General features: G+C 38.3%; 1 long non-coding RNA gene across 1 annotated transcript in view; it reads left to right on the forward strand.

Moving 5' to 3' along the window:
* Positions 1-16821, forward strand: part of LOC106044771 (uncharacterized) — a 37910-nt gene extending 21089 nt beyond the window's left edge. The window contains exons 7-10 of the long non-coding RNA XR_010830072.1: positions 1-153; positions 263-966; positions 12245-12311; positions 12970-16821. This is a non-coding gene — a long non-coding RNA (uncharacterized lncRNA). The remainder of the gene's footprint in view (positions 154-262; positions 967-12244; positions 12312-12969) is intronic.
* Positions 16822-17663: the final 842 nt, after the last annotated feature.

The following is a 17663-nucleotide window of genomic DNA, read 5'->3' on the forward strand; positions in this document are numbered from 1 at the left end:
GTTGTCCAGAAAACTTTAAAGAATAACACACACCCTGTGAAACAACCACAAGAATGGATGATGTGGTTCATTGGGTATGGTGCACCCAGGGACCTCACTCCTGTGGTGGATGCCATTCCTGCCTCAGAAAACCACGTGATCAGTTGGTCAAGGGTAAGTTTAATAGCATAGACACGTTCCAGGTAATATTATTTTAGCTTCTTTTTTGAAGGAAAAATAAAGTTGTCAGTGACTTCCTCCCTTCTCTACATTCACCTGCCAGCAACTGCGGTCAAGCTTTAACCACTTCAGACAGAAGGTTCAGGATCTGAAAGATGATTAAGTTTCTGCGAGTTTCATGAAAACTAGTGACTTTGTTGAAGCAAGAGACTGCGGCTGTTGTATCCTCAGTGCAAAAATAGCCAAATAGAGGATGTGTTCTGTTTGGCCTGCCGCTTGAACGTTCAACATGATCCTTTGCTAGTTGGCATATGTACATAGTTTTAAAACACCTACAGCCAACACAATGTCATGCCAGCTTGTAGCCAGGGAGAGGAAGCATGGGATGTGAAGGGAAGGTGGAGAAGGACTAGGAAGAAGCATGGGGTACACTGGAGCTATTTCTGTCGTGACTGGGGAATGGGTGGACTAACAGGTCCAGTGGATATGAAGGGGAACTAACTCTGATAAATGGGATTTTTGCTGTCAGTGTGGAATTTAATGTGTAAATCCACAGGACAGGTGGCACCATTTATTCTACTTGTCTTGGAACAACCCGTTTGTTACCATTAAAAGCTTGGACCTTCTTGTTTCATACCTGAGCAGAATGCTTCTGTGCATCCGAGCTGGCCTAGCTGTTACAAGCTGCCTTAGCCTGCATCAAAAGTTTGCAGTCTGGTGGATTCTTCTTTATCCAGCCTAATTCCAGTTTCAGCTTCTCTGCCGAGTTTGCCCAGAAATGCTACTGCTTTCCTGCCAGGTCTGAAGGTAAGAAAAAGCTCACCACAGGGAAACTTTTGTTTTAAATAGAAACACAAGAAATTTTAGCTTTAGCCTAGATGCACAAGATGGGGCATGGTAAATGGACAGGCTCTCCTGCATTGTGTCTTGTGTCACAAGGAATGGCACTAAAAAGATGATGGTGGTTCCACAGTCCCTCTCTGATGAATTAGGAAGGAATTGCAGCACTTCCAGTATCTCTGTAATCTTCCCCAAATTCTGTAGTTGGTTAACTTGGTCTTGAAATGCCATTAGCTACTGAAGGGAGAGACTAATTCAGGTGTAACAAGTTATGTGTCTTGAGGAATGGAGCTCCTTGTAAAATATTAGGATATTTCTGGAATTCTTGGATATACTGTAGTGGTAGCATGGTCTGATATCTGCTGTGCTCCTCTGTCCTGTGGAAACAGCGGAGGGGTTGCAAAGCTGTCTGAATATCTCTGAAATATGCCACAGAAAATACTGATATTTGTAGAAAAAGTACAGAGAAGGAATTCCTGTTTTGTCCCAGAGTAATAAATTCAAGCATTTTTTCTTTTTTACTATGCTAACTAAAATTGAGATTGTGGAAGAGGTAAATAAAAATGCTGAATGTACTAGAGTCTTTTGCTGTTTTCTTTTTTATCAAGAGACTGTTTAATCTGGTCTCCTGAGTAGTCCCCCCTGTCTTGCCTCATCTTTCTCCAATATAAATAATGTATTGGGCACATAGAGGTATAAGTGTATTGAACCATTTTCATTTCATGTGGGCAGCACTGAAGCTTGTAGGCATTTCAATTGAGACATTTAAAAATTGTATGAACACGCTTCTGCTACATGTAGCTAAAACCATTTTGTTTTGCTTTCTGTTACTTCACCCAAGAAAACAATCAGAAAGCATAGTTTGTGTGCAAAACTCTATTGAGTTCTGATCATGCCTAATAAATAATAATAATCCTAACTGCAAAAAGTCCTTCTACCAGATACACAAATCATCCAGAAATGAGACTCCTACTTCATTGCACTTTATTTATGTCCAGTATGAGAGAGATTGAGGGAACTTAAATAAATTCATGCTCCATATCAGCTGGTTTATACTAGATTTCTAAGACAATCTTTGCAGGCAACTCTGCTATAAATTAATGGTTAATTTAATTTGACCTTTTTAAAATGCACACACCATAAGCAACTTTCTTAAATATCTTCCATGAGTTGCTTGACTAAAGAAATGCAATTTGCTTTCTTTTATTTATTTTATTGCTTATTGTGTATTTTCAGAGCTTTCTGCAGCTCCTTCCCTAATGTAATATAATTGAAATGAAAGTCAGATAACTATCAAATGACTAGGCAGCTCTGAACCCAATGAAAATGAATAGAGTTGTGTATTAAAGTGCTGTAAGACAGATGTCTTCAAGCGGTTGCACGATATTTTCATTGAGGTTATGGTACAAATCATGTTCCCTCCTGTTGCACAGGCTTCCTGACTTCTTCCTTGTGAGAACATACTGTCCCTTTGTAACTACAACAATCAGTTATATGGAAAACTAAATTTAGGAGTATACTCAATGATCCTCTCACAGTTTTTTAAAAAAGTTAACGAATTATATACCAATCCTAATTGGCAGCCTCAGCAGCCCCACTCTCTATCTCCCTTAACCTAGCACAGTGAACCCTGCCTTACCCCATGCTTACAAGAGATTGCTTACAAGTTCCTGTGACAGGCAGTAGAGACTCCACTTGGGGAAAATCAATTTATTGCCAATTAAAACAGGTTCAGTAGTGAGAAGCAAAAAGACAAATATTGGAAGCATTATGTGCATTAAAGCAACACATTTCCTTCCCCCTTCGCCAGGCTTAACTTCACCTTAGGTTCACCTTAACTTCAGATTCCTTTACGTTCCCACCCCATCCCTGAGCAGTGCAGGACGGGTGGGGAACGTGGGAATGGGGTCAATCCTTAACAGCTCCTCTTATCTGCTCCTTCCTCTTCATTTTTTCCCTGATACAGTGTGGTGTCTCCACACAGCCTCTTTATCCTTCTGGATAAATCTGCACCTGTGTGGGCTTTCTGTGATCCTCAGTTTCCTTCAGGAAGCCTCCAACTGCTCCAGCCTGGGTCCTCCATGGGCTGTGGGGAATCACTGCTCTGGTGCCTGGAGCACCTTCTCCCCCTCCTTCTCTGACCTTGGTTCTCTCAGTTGTTTCTCACTTTTTTCCTTCCCTCCTCCTTAATCTGTCCAGCACTTTTTCCCTTTCTAAGCATGTTTTCCCTGAGGTGGCCTTCAATGGGGCTGATGGAGCCAGCTGGAACTGGCATGGGGCAGACCCACAACTGACTCAAGAGGCTAATGCCACCTTGGAAATGAGTTTCAGAGTCCCACGCTGCCCATAGAGCAGCCAAGCTCTTGTGCTTCTGTCCCCCATCTGTGACTCCACGTTGGGGTGGGAGGGAAAGATGTTTTCTTTCTTTCTCAGCCCGGTACCATAGATACAGATAAAGCTCCAAGGCCATGCAGCATAGTAAGTAACCGATAGCTAACATTTTCAAGAGTACTTTAGATACCCACTTTTATGCAGCCAAGCTGGCACTGAAGAAAGTTCTGAATAGAGCTGTGGTTAGAAGCTGCACGTGAGGCTTCTGCAGCTCCCCTGATTTTTGCTAGATGTGAATACTAGTCCTCGTCTACATGCGGTAATTGCACCTACTCTGCAAAATAAGTGAAATAATTCTTTGTGGAATAAGTTATTGCAGAATTACTAAATCAGTTAACTAAATTGACAGAGACAAAACCACCAAGTATGTACCTTTGGATAGGTCTCTGTAGTCATCAGTGTTTGTGAGGAGATAGGAAGAAATGTAGTGAGGCCAGAAAGTTGAATGTTGTATCACACCAAGGGGTAAAAAAGTAATATTAACCCACAAGAAAGAAACTTTTTTTGTTTAAAAGAAGTTAGAAACTGCCTGAAAGAAAAAAGTTAGGATATTATATCCTAGACTCAGCATGGAGGCACTTAAAGAGCATCCTATTAGCATCACAGAAGGAACAGTATGCACACCCCAGAATGTAAAAAGGAAAAAAAATCGAGGAAGGCGAGAGCCCCTGTAATGTGTTCAAGAGATAAGATACAATAGTTTATTGAAGCTAAAATCTATCCTTTAGAAAGAGACTAGGAGTCCAAACTATTCTAATAAAATGAAAGGGACTTTGGCAGATAAGAGAAGTCAAGCAGGATTTTGAAGAAGTAATATTCAGATACAAAGACAAGAAATAAGTGATTTAAGGTAATCAGAAGTAATCTGCCTGGCGAGAAAAATGTTGGATCTCTTAGACCAGTGGGGTAGAAAGAGGACAGCCAAAAATGTGGCAATTTACAGAGTATCTTATGAGTTTTTCTTTATAGGCTGAGGGTCTTTCCCCCTCTGAGCCCAGAAGAGGCTAAGTGCCACTTCTCGGGAACTCTGACACATCCCATTACAGAATGCAAGGTGTGGATTCTTTTTAGGTAGAAATTTTTAAGTCACATAAGCTTTATTTTGGGGATGTCATCTTTGGGATAGCAAACAAAGATGAATGGATAACAATTTCATGGTTATTTTGCAGTATTATGGGTTGATACACTGGTGGGAGGTAGGATGAATTATTTTAACCCACCACCCACCTCCTTAGCTTGAAACTATAGATCTTTTTTTTGACTTCACTTTGTGTTGGAAATCCTTTTTATGAAGCTCTTCTAATTTTTTGACCTTGTTCACCGCAGCTTGCAACAAATTAGCTTTTATTTTCCCGCTTTGTCTTCTTTTCCTCCAGTCTGAGCAGTCACTACTCTTTTAAAATCTCAAGGTCATTTTCATTCCTACAAAAAAACCAAACAACAACACCTCTAAACATTCCACCATTTTGTCTTGAGTCTTCTTATGCAATGGTTTTAGAGATACAACTACCATTAAAGTTGGAAATAATTATAGTATTGATTCGGTTTGATTGAACACTGTGTGATTTTGTCAATGGGAAATGGCTTATATCCTAAATCTGTGGAGGAAAAAAATGAATTTTCTGCTGTTTGCTATTAAGGAGTTCTGAAGTTACCTAAATTAAATATATACCTATTCACTCTGTCTTCAAAACTCTATTTCATCAATTTTGTTCCTAGTGTTTAGTTACCAGAAATATATTTAGAATTTGTCTTTTAGCTTTGTTGCAGCCTTTGTAGTTTTCTCAAACAGGATCTGAAAGAAATACGAAAGGTTTTCTTGTGGGATAAGAAATGTGTAAAAGTGATCTACATCACATCTAGAGCTAAACATGTCTGATATGCTGCTCAAGTACTTCAGCAGTGATATAAGTAGTCTACCAATTTATACTTTTTAGATTTTATCTAGATTTTATTTAAAATAACTGTTAATATAACTTTCATTTCTCTGTCATTTCCTTGTGGATTTATATATGTATATATATTGTGTAATAATATTCAAATTTCTTAGTTTTCAGGAATAATAATAATAATTGATAATAGGAGTTGGAGTTCTATATAGCTGTCTTAATTGCTTCATCCACTTGGCTTTTACTGATTAAGGAAATTTTGCAGGTTCATCAGAGACGAATGATCTGTCTTACTTCATTACAGATGCAGAAAAAAACAGGCTATTAACAAGCCCAAGCACATATTGTGTCCCTATATGCTTCTTCTGTAAGAAATTAAATCATTTCAGTTTTTGACTCATTGCTGTTGACAGACTTACTATTTAAATTTTATCATATAAATAATATACTGGTGATACTGCTCATTAGTTCAAAAAAAAAATGTCTAAAATTGTCATGTTAGCAGATTTTATTCTTTTTTGTTTGGCTAGTTTTTTTTTTTAAAACAAAACAAAACAACAAATTTCTTTATGCAAAATAATGTATTTACTTTTTTAGTCCTTTCCAAGTTCTGACTACCTCATAAAAACAGCTATGAACAGCCCTCGTTAATCAGCATCTGACAACATTTTAGATATAATTGCAGAATGATAAAGACTGATTGAACTGAAGTTAATTTCCATTTGGCTTTTACCTTCTAATTATTTAGCAGCTGAGCATCAAAACCCCTTTACCACGACATGCCTGCAGGGCCCTTAGTAGGCAGTGCATAGCTCAGTAGAGTTCAGTTACCTGAAAAAGAAATGTTACAGCTCAAGTGATTTTGAAATACTTGAAAGCTGGGAGACTTTGCTGCTCATGAGACTATAATGAAAATTGTCAATTAGAATACAAATGTACTAATAAATATATTGAAAAATTAAAACTCCAATAATCACATAACAAATTTAACAGCCAACTTGCTGACAAACAAAATTAAGTCTATTCTGAATTCTGCATTTGTGCAAGCCAGAGACACTATCACAAAAAAGAAAATTTGTAACATAATACTTGGTAAAAATAAGGCGTTTGTAGGCTCATTATTTCTCTTCTCGTAAGATGTTGATGGTGTATTATCTTCATGGCATGGACTAGAAGATAAATTTTTTTTTGGTAGAAGCCAGTCTCTTAATGCATGTGCATGATGGCGTTTGCTCGGTTTAATGCCCAGAGGACTTGGGCATGTGGTTGCATTAGAAGTGAAGGCGTGGAAAGCTGTGCTATGATTAAAGTTAAAGCCTAAATTAAACTCTCTAGTGAATTCTTGGGATAACAGAATCCTTTCTAATTAGAGAATTTTTCATTGTTGTCAATGATATATGTGAGAGAGCATTGTGAGGGGTTAAAGACAAATCTTGGAGTTATTAGGATTTATCAGAAAAACAGTTATTTTCAAAAATGAATAAACATTATTCTCGTTCGTTAGGGCATGACAGCATACAAAAATTGATGTCATTGTAAAAGAAAAATATTGTAGGTGTAACTTGGAAAGGATGAGGACTACATTTTCTTGTAAATCCATGATAGGGACGTTTCAGTATAGCTTTTTGGTTTCAGACCTAATTCGTTAGAGTTAAGAATAGTCATACTAATTTAGAAATTCAGTGTGACTCTGGGGAAAATCACAAGTGATATCAGCTGTTTTATGAGTGGCGGTCCTTTATTCTGAAGTAGATAGAAGTACCTCTGCCTTTCCCTCCCTTTGTGCGCACACGTGCACACACATGCCTGTATGCGTACACACCCATTGGCCTAAATGGCCTTTTAATGGAAAAAACAAAATGCAGGAGGTACCATCTTTCAGATGTGATGTAAAGCTCATATTCCTGTGATTTATTGTCTTTAAAACGCTTTCCTATGTCTGCAGGAATTAATAATAATTTTGAGAATAAGTTGTAATTTGGATAATTACATTCTGCCTACCTGAAAATCCTCCTGTAGCTTCAGTTAATTAAATATTCCACACTATTTGTCTTGAATTGCTGTATGGCATATCTATCTGCAGTTATAAAAAAGAAATGTTCTAAATTTAGGGAAAAGCAGTGTTTTAGGGGAATTACCGTTGCCCTAACATTTTCTTTTCTCCATTAAGGAAGCACAGTTGAGTTCTCTAACTGAAGATGAATGGAAAAGAGTAATTTCATGTTTAAATACAGATTTTAATGTTTCTTTTTTACTATAATTTGATTGCTCTTCATGAACCTGAAACTAAGGAAAGTTTGGAATGCCTGAAATCCAAAGAAACTTTTGTAATACAAAAATAGGATACAATAAATATATAAATTATTTCTTCTAAGAAGAAAAAATCGGAAGTATTCTTTAGCAGAAAGATCCTCATGTATTATTAATATATAAGATGCAAATGATCTACCTAGTGCCTGTATCAATAAATTATCTTTGAGTTAGATCCACAAAGAGAGTTAAGACATTTTTGTGCTGCACTTCCTAATACCTGGATGGCTCTGAACAAACTAATTCCCTTGAGCTGCCTGATGGAAATGTACTTCAGGACCACTTTTGTTATAGGGAGTATTACTAGGAAAAGTCAAAGTTATATGAAATAGTAATATTCATATTAATTTTAATATATGCAGAGTACAGACAAATAAGCCTGGAAGTCCACACCTGTCAAGAGACAAAAATTATAGAAAGTAAATTATGGAGTTTAATATTTCTTTTGAGGGTTTCCATATTTTCTCCTGATAGGCATGCCTGTAATATTCTTCTGATGACCTGAATTCCAGCACTGTTTTTGCCTTCATTTTTCTTTGCACAGTGGTAGACTTCTGTGCTGAAACACTGGTGGTGCTATTGAGATTCACACCCCCAAGCAACTCAAGATAAATAGTCTGCATGTGTAACGACAGGCTGTGTCCTCAGCATGAAGTTGTGTAAATACAGAGGCCGTGGCAGGTGTCAGAGAGGAAAGCAGTTTGAGAGATGTCTTCAAGGACTACGGAGAACCTAAAAAAAAAAAATATGTAATCCTTCTACCCTTTCCACATCAGGACTTTTGGTGGTGTAATGGCCCACGACTCCGTTACCGTGAATGGAGAAGGAAACAGAGGGACACAGAATGACTGCTGAGAGACACAGTGTAGCTTGAAGGAGTTGAAAATTTGGACGTTAAGTGCTCTTTTTGTTCCACCTGACAGTAAAACCTTTCAAAACCCCCAGTTTAACCAGGGACAATATCTAAAGTTTCCAAGATCCAGAGACATCTCAGTGGATTTCCACAGAGAAAAGAACAAATACGCCTTTCTTAGCAGTGGAGTTGGGGATTGGGCTCTTTCTCTCTTGGCTGTGCTTACTTCACAAACCTCATCAGAATAAAAAGTAGCAGCTGTGGGTCCCTTTTGTCATTCAAATCTACAACCCTGACATCAGTGTGATGTGAAGGAAAACAGTTTTTCCTTTGTGGGAGTTCCTTCTCCTGTATTTTAACATAGTTTCCACGTTTGCTATTAAAAATAATAATAATAAAAAAACCTTCCTGTTTGCTTAACATATCTGGAGAACTTAGTGCTGGATGGGAGCAGATCTGTGCTGTTCTGTTGTTTTTCTGTCTCTAGATTTTGTAATATTTTGCAGAAGTAAACCTAAACACAGGCTTTATGCTGTTCTTTTAGGACAAGTCCAGCCACCTGCTCCACACGCTGACAGTTTACAGAATTAATTAATTTCCTGCAGCATGGATGTTCTGCTATTACAGCTTAGCAGGCTTAAAGGGACCCCACAGTAAAGATTTTCTGAGGCCCTTATTTACTTTCAGGGAAAGAAAAAAGTAGAAATTACATTTGAACACCAAGATGGGGGGTGTGCTTGAGAGTGGCTATCAATTTTTTTTCCTTCTTTTTAAAAGGAATTTTATAATAACCCATCTGTTGTAACAGCTTTCCACATATTTTCTGACACTGGGGAATCTATATTTGTGAGTCTTCTGTTGCTCTTTGACAATATAAGGCATGCTAGAATTGTAGTTTAGCTTTTGAGTATTTTTTTCCTCCAAGTAAGGGTTAAGTCTGAAGAGGTTTATTTTGACATTTCTGGCTTAGCAATGGAGTAGCCAACAGGCATTTCTAAGTCTTTGGATAAGTATTTTTAAACGCAGGAGGAATCTCTAATTGAGACTTAATTGTTTAGGAAAGGACTCTCCCTAAGGAATTCTAGTTTATTTTTGTACATATTAACATGGAAACACTCTTGACTGTCAGCTGTGATTTCTGTTTCTGAAGGCACTGGCAAAGTCATACACATCAGCCTTGTGGTGGCACTTGTCTTCCATGTAAGGTGATTTACCACTGGAAAGCTGTGTCTTAAGAAAATAGATTTTCTTGCTGAAGATAACCTTTTGAATCCAACTAAAGGGTTGTGTATCCCTACTTTTCTCTCATCAGAATGAAGAAATTCAGCCTGAATTGAGTCTCTCACGTTCAATGTTTCCTGCTGTTTGGAATATTTGGTAGTCCCTGGTGCTATAGTTGGGAATACAGTCCTTTGCCTGGCTTTCCATAAAAAATGGGAAAGATGGTAGGATTGTTAGGATTTTTTTTTTTTAAATAAATGTGATGGAGTGATGTGTTAAGTTGATTTTTGAAAGAACTTAGGTCAAGCATGTCATTAAATATGTCATGGTAGTCACAGTGCAGGAACCTTCTGCAGGACGTGCATAATACAGGTATATTTGGTGCCTACGAGGATTCCTATATACCATTAGATCGTTAAGCTGTAAGAACTAACATGGAAGAAAAATAGCTGAAGAAAGTATGCTTGACATGCAATCTTTGCTCCTTAATGGAATTTTAAGACCAAAAACATGATAAAAAAAATACTGGGGATCACTTAAAATTAAGCTTTTATGCACAGTGTGTCTTTGTCTGACACTGCTGTGAAATGCTTTAAAACCCATATGTGCATTATTCTTAAAACCAGAAAACAGAATGCTTCAATAGCATAAATATGAAAGAACTTTCTCTTTCTCCCGCTAGCAAACATTGTGTTTTGAACACTTTATTTTTAGGCAGATAATACACCCAAAGACTTTTCTCCTCTGAATGCACGTGTTTAACTTTCATTAATATCAGCAAATCTTTAAGGGTAATCATCATGTATTCACGAATCTTTAACACCTCAAGAACTGTGTGTTTTGTCTAGTTTCCTTTCAATGCAAGCCTTTGTTTTAGCTGTTTGAGGCAGGCTGAAGTTCAAGACACTACTATAGCTTGGAGGATTCATGTAATAAAGAAAGGTTAGGTAGGCCAGACCGTTCTACATCATTCAACAGACTTACTCACTTGTGGTCTTCTTCATTAACTGTATAGTCTCTTATCACATGGTGGTTACTGACAAAAGTCTGTCTTTAGAAATTTATAGCGTGTGTTATAGAATGGCTTAAGCAATACCCTACCTTTTTATTTGCTTAGTGATGCTACAGTTAAATTCTGACTAGAAGCTCATACAAGAATAAGAGCAGTTATAACTTAAATGTATATCTTTCCTCTTATGGAAATTAAGTTCTTATCGTCTCAGTGCCTTATTCACAAAGGCCTATATTTGTAGCACTATTCATCTTCCTGAAAGGGATTGTATGAGACCCTGGAGATGAGTAATGGCTTTTCTTAATCAGCCTTTTGAAATGCTATTGTCTTGTCTGTCTTTGTTAGAACATCAGCACAGTGGTGGGTGTTTTGTGGTATAATATGAAACAAGGTGCTTGCTGCTGAGAGCTTGTAATTTAAACAAAGAAGCAGCAATCAGGAAAGGGGCTGGCATACACTGGCTCTTGACATTCAAGGGTTGAATGCGTTCTGCACTGAGGGCAAGAGTGTTGGGAAGAATGAACAAACACCAAATGGACGAGAGTCCCCTTGAGCGTGCTGGGGTAACCTGCCAGGTCCTACTAGCAAATTCTGTTGGGGTTGGTTTGTATGTTCTAGGTTTATGTAGCTTCTCCTTGCCTGCTTATTTTGCTGTTAATATTTTCTTTGATAAGTATGTCAGTGTTGTGTAAAGATTCAACCTGCATATGCTTTTATATGCCTGATCCCCATTATTTGTTGCTTTTTCTGCTCTAAATGAAAGATATTTCTAAAAAGCTGAAATAATCCCAAAATAAAATGAAAGCACAACATTTCATGACAAATTATGCAGTGCATTTTCAGCACAGAGTAAAAATGTAACATGGGATTTTCCAGTTTAGGACTTACAAAGGACAGAAGCGGGCCTGCAAAGGTCATCAAATCATGTCTTAGACATGCACAGACAAATGTACCTACTTAGCTACTATACCCTAACTGACCTTTTCCTTAAAGCCTTCCAATTAAAGAGCTGCCACCCCAGCCCTACCCAGCCAATTTCCCTGTTTCACCATTCTAATGGCTGAAATCATCTCTAAATCCACTCCAAATAAGCTGTATCATTCCCTCCTTTCACAGAAAACCTTTATATTTGCTATGAACTCCCTCAGTGTTTTCTCATAGCTTTTTTTTTTTTTTTTGTGTGTGTGTGTGTCTTTCCAATATTTTCATTTGGCTTCTGTCTAACTGGTCTGCTTGCTATTTTAAACACCCCATGCAAAACTGGCTACATATTGAGGCCTCATCTGAGTGAGGAAGAAATATCTCCTATGTGGTGCTTGACACTGCATTAATGTATTTAGCATTGAGGCTTGCTGTTTTGTGTGTACTACGGTGTGGTTGACCTGTATCCTCTTTGTGGTACAAACACAAGTCTCTCTCCTTTTTTTTTTTTTTTTTCATTGTGGCATCACCAGTTACTTCCCATTTTGTATTTGTATTTTCATTTTCTCTTTATCCCGTGTAGCATTTCAAGCTTGCCTTTATTGAACTGCATCCTGTTGATTTAAAAATCTCTTTCCAATTTATCAGGTTCATTTTGGATTCTGATCTTGACCCTTAGCCTGCTTGAACCCTTCTCTCCTCATCTGCTAATTTTGTAAGTACACACTCTGGTATACCATCCAAGTCACTAATGAAATATTGAATAGAATTTGGCAGCTGTAGGATGATGGGTAGCCAGAGATGAGTAAGGCCAGAGATTTTGGACCCAAAAATGGCGCATGATTTTCTAACTACAGTAGAGAGCCATTATTTTGCTATTCCCATTTATTTATTTATTTTCCCCAGAGTGATGCAGATAGTGCAATCATTAGTTATGATGCAAAACTGCAATGCTTTGATTTTATACGGTGCTTTGTATACCAAGTTAATTTAAAAAAGCAGTAAACACCTTTATCTCCATTTCATAGGCACAGAGGACAAGGTAAAGCAACAGGCCAGTGGCAAAGCCAGTGCTAGAATGCAACTTTCCCCAAGTAGCACTGGGGACTCCTATTGTGGCCTGCCCTGCTTCTCCTAGTTAACTGCCTTCCCTGTGTTTCTATTTACCCCACAGAAAAGTTGGTGTGGCAAAACAAACTAGCTGCGTCAAATAGGCATGCTCTCCACCTTGAATAGTGTCTGTAAAATGCCTGTGAGTTGGTTAGTGATGCTGATATTGTTAACAGCAGAAAGAGAAGGGTTACAAAGGAAAATCATATAGACTTACCACCGTGGTGCATATAACCCCGTAATTCCTTCTGTCCATTCCCCAGCTGTAAATGGGTGATGTATTGCACCACTGTGGATGCAAGCTGTGTGCCCAGCTCTTCCCTGCTATTTATTGCAAATAGGTGAGTGCCCTGTACCGCTGATGTCATTACTATTGATTCAAGATAAGTGAATATGTCACAGCATGTGGATTTATCTGTTGTCTTTCAGCTCCTCCACTCATTGCAACAGGAAATATATTACGGGGTTGAGTTCAATGGGGAGTGCTAGGATTTCAGGCATGTGGGGGGACATACTTTCAAACCAAGTGAAATTAAAGACTTTGGTGTCTCTTCTCTGCCTAAAGCTGTTAAAGGAGTTCTGATGTTCTACTCTTGCATAAGGAGAAAAAAAAAAATATCTGTCTATTCTGTTTGCTTTGGGCTAAAATTATCACCCTTTTTACCTGAACAACAGTACTTGGAACCTCAAAGTAAAACGCATTTCAGGAATTAGTTAACTGGCTGTTAAGCAAGAGTGGATGTTATTATTTAAGTCGGAATTAGAAAAGATTGAAATAGAATTGATCTTGGAGTTTTCACATACAAATATATTGCAACAGATGTTAAGATACCTCATAACTCTTAAACTCTACTGAGACACAAGTAGGCTTAGTATGAAAAAAAACAGTGATCTGGTATAAGTCTTCCAAGATTTCTTTTTTCTTAGGCTATGAAGGGTGAAGATTTAACCCTGATCCTAAAACTAATCCCAGGTATTAAAATCTGTGGCAGAGTTTGCATTCATCGATGCCAGGGAAACCTCCATAATCCCCCCAAAAGGTTAGAGCAGTGAGGACCCACTTAGAAATACAGTTAAGAGAAAAAAATGAGTTGCCCTTCATGCAACCTCACTGCAGTAGTCTGCAGATGCTAAATTACAACTCTTGCGTTTTTCAGCCAAAGGTTCAATGCAGAGCAGTTGTTGTGGTATCCTCAGCCAGAGACCCCATGAAGGAACATTGCTCAGGATGGCGGAGCATCCACCCACTTCTCAGTGGTGGAGCCAAGCAGAGTTGCTCTATAGCTCTGATCTGCAGTTTTGGGGCTGACCTTTTTCGAGGAAGATCACAACAGGACAGCTAAAACTCTGACCCTCTCTTCTTTTTCACTGTGGTATACTTATTGGAGGACTGCTGGGAGTTTCTTCAGCCCTGGCAGAGTATACTGCTGGCAGAGTTGACCTTAACAGAGGCATGGACCTGCTTTTTATAGGCATCTGTGCACGTGCAGCTGTCAGTAAGTTCAACAGGGATTTCCAGACTTTAATGTGTATTTTGAACTGCAATATTGAGGTCAGTGACGACCTTTCTTACTGCTGTCTCTAATATAAAGTAAGTGCTTGCTATGGGGAGATGGATGCAATATCCCTACTCCCATTGAGCTGGGATCTTTATAACTATTACAGCCATTTATTCTAGGGAACGGTGGGGTGCAAAACACCTAGTCCTCCTCATTATGGAAATATTTTCCCCTTAAAACATGCTTCTATTCTGGGAAATAACTTTGTGACAGTGATGTTGTGGGGCTTCCGGTGGACAGAAATTGTTTCTGTTACTACAATATAACTGCAAAATTATTTTAGCCCAGAACTTGTTAATTTACTTCAGCTTAGTTATTTGAGCCCGAAGCTGAACCACCAAATCCTTCCTATCAGCTCTACAAACAGCCTGGCACTCAGCAGCCAGTCTGCTTCTCGATTTATGGATTATGGATGGTAGAAAAGGTTTGGTAAGTCAAATGTTGTCCCAAGGTGAGGCTGTCATTTCACTTCTTCCATTCTACCTGACATGCTGCTAAGGGAGGGGGGACCACTGAGGACACTGCTGCTGAGGAAGCATGTGCCAAAGGGAAATGGAGTCTTCTGTTTACTCCCCAGTTGCTGGCATTACATATGGCCCTGAACTGCAGGGTGGAAAATGTCACTGTTTCACTGTCCCTTCTCAGAGCTTACCAAAGGTTGATAAACAACATTTCCTGCCTGTCCCTAGTTTTCACAAACCTTATTATTTGGTTGTTTTACCAACCCAATTGCAACTTTCTCCTCCCAATAGAAAACAAAGCTGTTTGTTTCCACACCGCCCACTGCTGCTGTCTCTGAGTACCAAGGAGGCTGGTATGTTCAGCACACCTGAGGGTAGGCAGTGGCCAATCCCACCTTCTTGCTGTGGTTCTGGCCCATTTCCTTCCTGACAAGGGAAATGCCTACCATAACACTTGAGTGTTTGGGGTATCCACATTGAATGAAAAGCAGCAACATTTGCAGGAAAATTGGAGAACTGTCCATGCTTCATTGTTCAGTTTATTATTTATTTTTTGTTGTTGTTTTGGTAGCACTTCAGCTGTGAAGTAGCCCTGCCATGTCTTTAGAAAAGAAAATTTCTTGGGTAAATATCTCAACATTCATTGCCGCTCTACTAAGATGAATTAGTATTAAGTTTTGTGTGCTCCACATTGAGTGGTAGCTACCTGGAAAGCAAAGGATGTATGAAGCTTGTGTGAAACAAAAATCAGGCAACATGACTGCTGAAGGGTAGAAGTTGGTTGAAAATACAGTCCTCCAAGAATCCCTGGAGTGCCCTCGTTTGCTTTTGTTTCAGCCTGTTAGAAGACTTACAAAAGTCATCTGTCTGCCCCATCTAAGAAATTTCTAAGCTTGCTAGTAGGCATTCACTGATGATTGAGGTGGGGAATATAAGGAAAAAAAATGTAACAATAATAATAATAATATTTTAGAAGAAACACATTATCGATGCTGCTTCATATAACATAGCCGTAATTTTTTCATCTCAGTGGCCGTTTTACCTGGGTGCACGCTTGTGTGTATCAGTGGAGCATTGTGTCCTCTTGGACCTTGGGTAATGTGAAATTCCCTGCTGAAGTTTAATTTCTTCCACCATAGCTACTATGCTTGTTTAACACTATACATCATGCTCATATTGTGTGGCTGGCATGGTGACTAGTTAGCTTCCCAAGTTATTGCTCTGCGATCTGATTTTAATCCAGTTCTCTCTACTAAGAATGATTTCAAAAATAATTAAGTGCAGGAGCTAATAAAAGTCATGAGAAGCCAAATTCCTTTAATTCCAGTACTGTTCATTCTCACTTTTGCTAATTCCCTAAATAGGAGATTGCTTACATAAGAGGGAATGAGAATAAATCCCTTTACAAAAAAAAATTAAAAAATTAGTAAGTAGAAAAAATGTTTTTCTCAGAGGCTGAGTATAGTGTGGTAGTGTCATTTCTTTCTTTGCTCTATTACCACTTTGGAGTTTTGTCTTTGTGCTTTTCTTGGAGAACAGTGTCTTTTATTTAGGCAGTTCTCCTTGTTCTGACTGACGGTGATTTGAAGTTCTCAGAAATATAAAGATCTGTGGGCTATCCAGCTCTTTTATTTCTTCCAGAGGTGATAATATCCACTGCTGAAGTACAGTGTGCTCTGTGTTGTTGCTGTTCTTATTCACCAGGACTCATCTGTATCTTCATGCTATTGTGTTTCCCCAGAACCTCAGGGAGGTGGGTTTGTCCGCAGATGAAAGCCTCTGAGGGGGGAGATTTCACTTCACTACAGTATTTTTAGACATGCTGCTTCAATAAAGTACTCACCTATTGATGCCTGATGGGTTGGAGTGGGGTGGAATATATGGTCTCCCAGTGGCAGGCAATAGGTTTCCCTGATCTGCAAGCAACCTGAACTGCTATTTGCCATAAATAAGCCCAAGTGCCAAGTCAAAATCTAACATTGAGTTACTTTGTGTTAGTGCACTTAATTCAAAGAAAGCCTACAATAGGCCCTTCTACAAAACCTACAAATGTGCCCTTCTAACTCAGTATTCCTCCTCTTCCCCACCCCAAAGTTAATTTGCAGTTGTCTTCTATAGTGGATGACACTTCAGTGGATGGCACCTAAAATAGCTTTGATGCTTGTATGCTAAGGTATTTTGCAAAATAATGAATTAAAACACCTTTGTAGGTAGGAGGGAGATTTAGCAAACAAGTCATTGAAGTAACTTGTGACTGATGACACATCATAGCATAATTTCCCATGGATTCTGCCAAGCTAGGCAACAACCGGCCTTAACAAGAATCACGCATTTTTTACTTAATTGCATTAATGCTATATGGGTCCAAGGGATATTTTTCCAGCACTAAAATATTTATTAAATTTCAGATTCAGGCACACATACATTTTTGGTGAAACTCTATTGGCATATGCAGAAATCCAGGCAAGTGTGCTACATGCAGATCTGTGCCGAGGACTGGCATTCTGTACTAAACTATTTTTTCATTCTGAATCTGATTGAAAACATACATTTTCTGATTTTCAGTGAAGAAAGAAGGATTCTTTTAGTCTTTTTTAAAATATTAAAAAAAACCACACTATTTAATTTTACTTGACTAGGTTTATAATAACAATGGCAATATAGCACAAAAACAGTTTCAAATAAAAAATAGTATTGAAATGAGACACATGATTTTTTCAATGTAAAAACAAACAATTATAGGATTTTTTTTTTTTTTTGCTAACCAAAGTCCTGTTTTGTAGAATACTGAGGTTGAATTTATCTCCATAACATGGTTAAAAACAACGAACAACAAACATTCTTTCGAAAACTCTCTGACCAGTGCATGCTCAGCATGCCCAAACAGAAGCATATGCTCCTTTTGTTCTGAGCTTGGTTCTTAAATTTTAGGAGGGA

The sequence above is a fragment of the Anser cygnoides genome, chromosome 3, assembly GCF_040182565.1.
Source record: "Anser cygnoides isolate HZ-2024a breed goose chromosome 3, Taihu_goose_T2T_genome, whole genome shotgun sequence".
Lineage (NCBI taxonomy): Eukaryota > Metazoa > Chordata > Aves > Anseriformes > Anatidae > Anser > Anser cygnoides.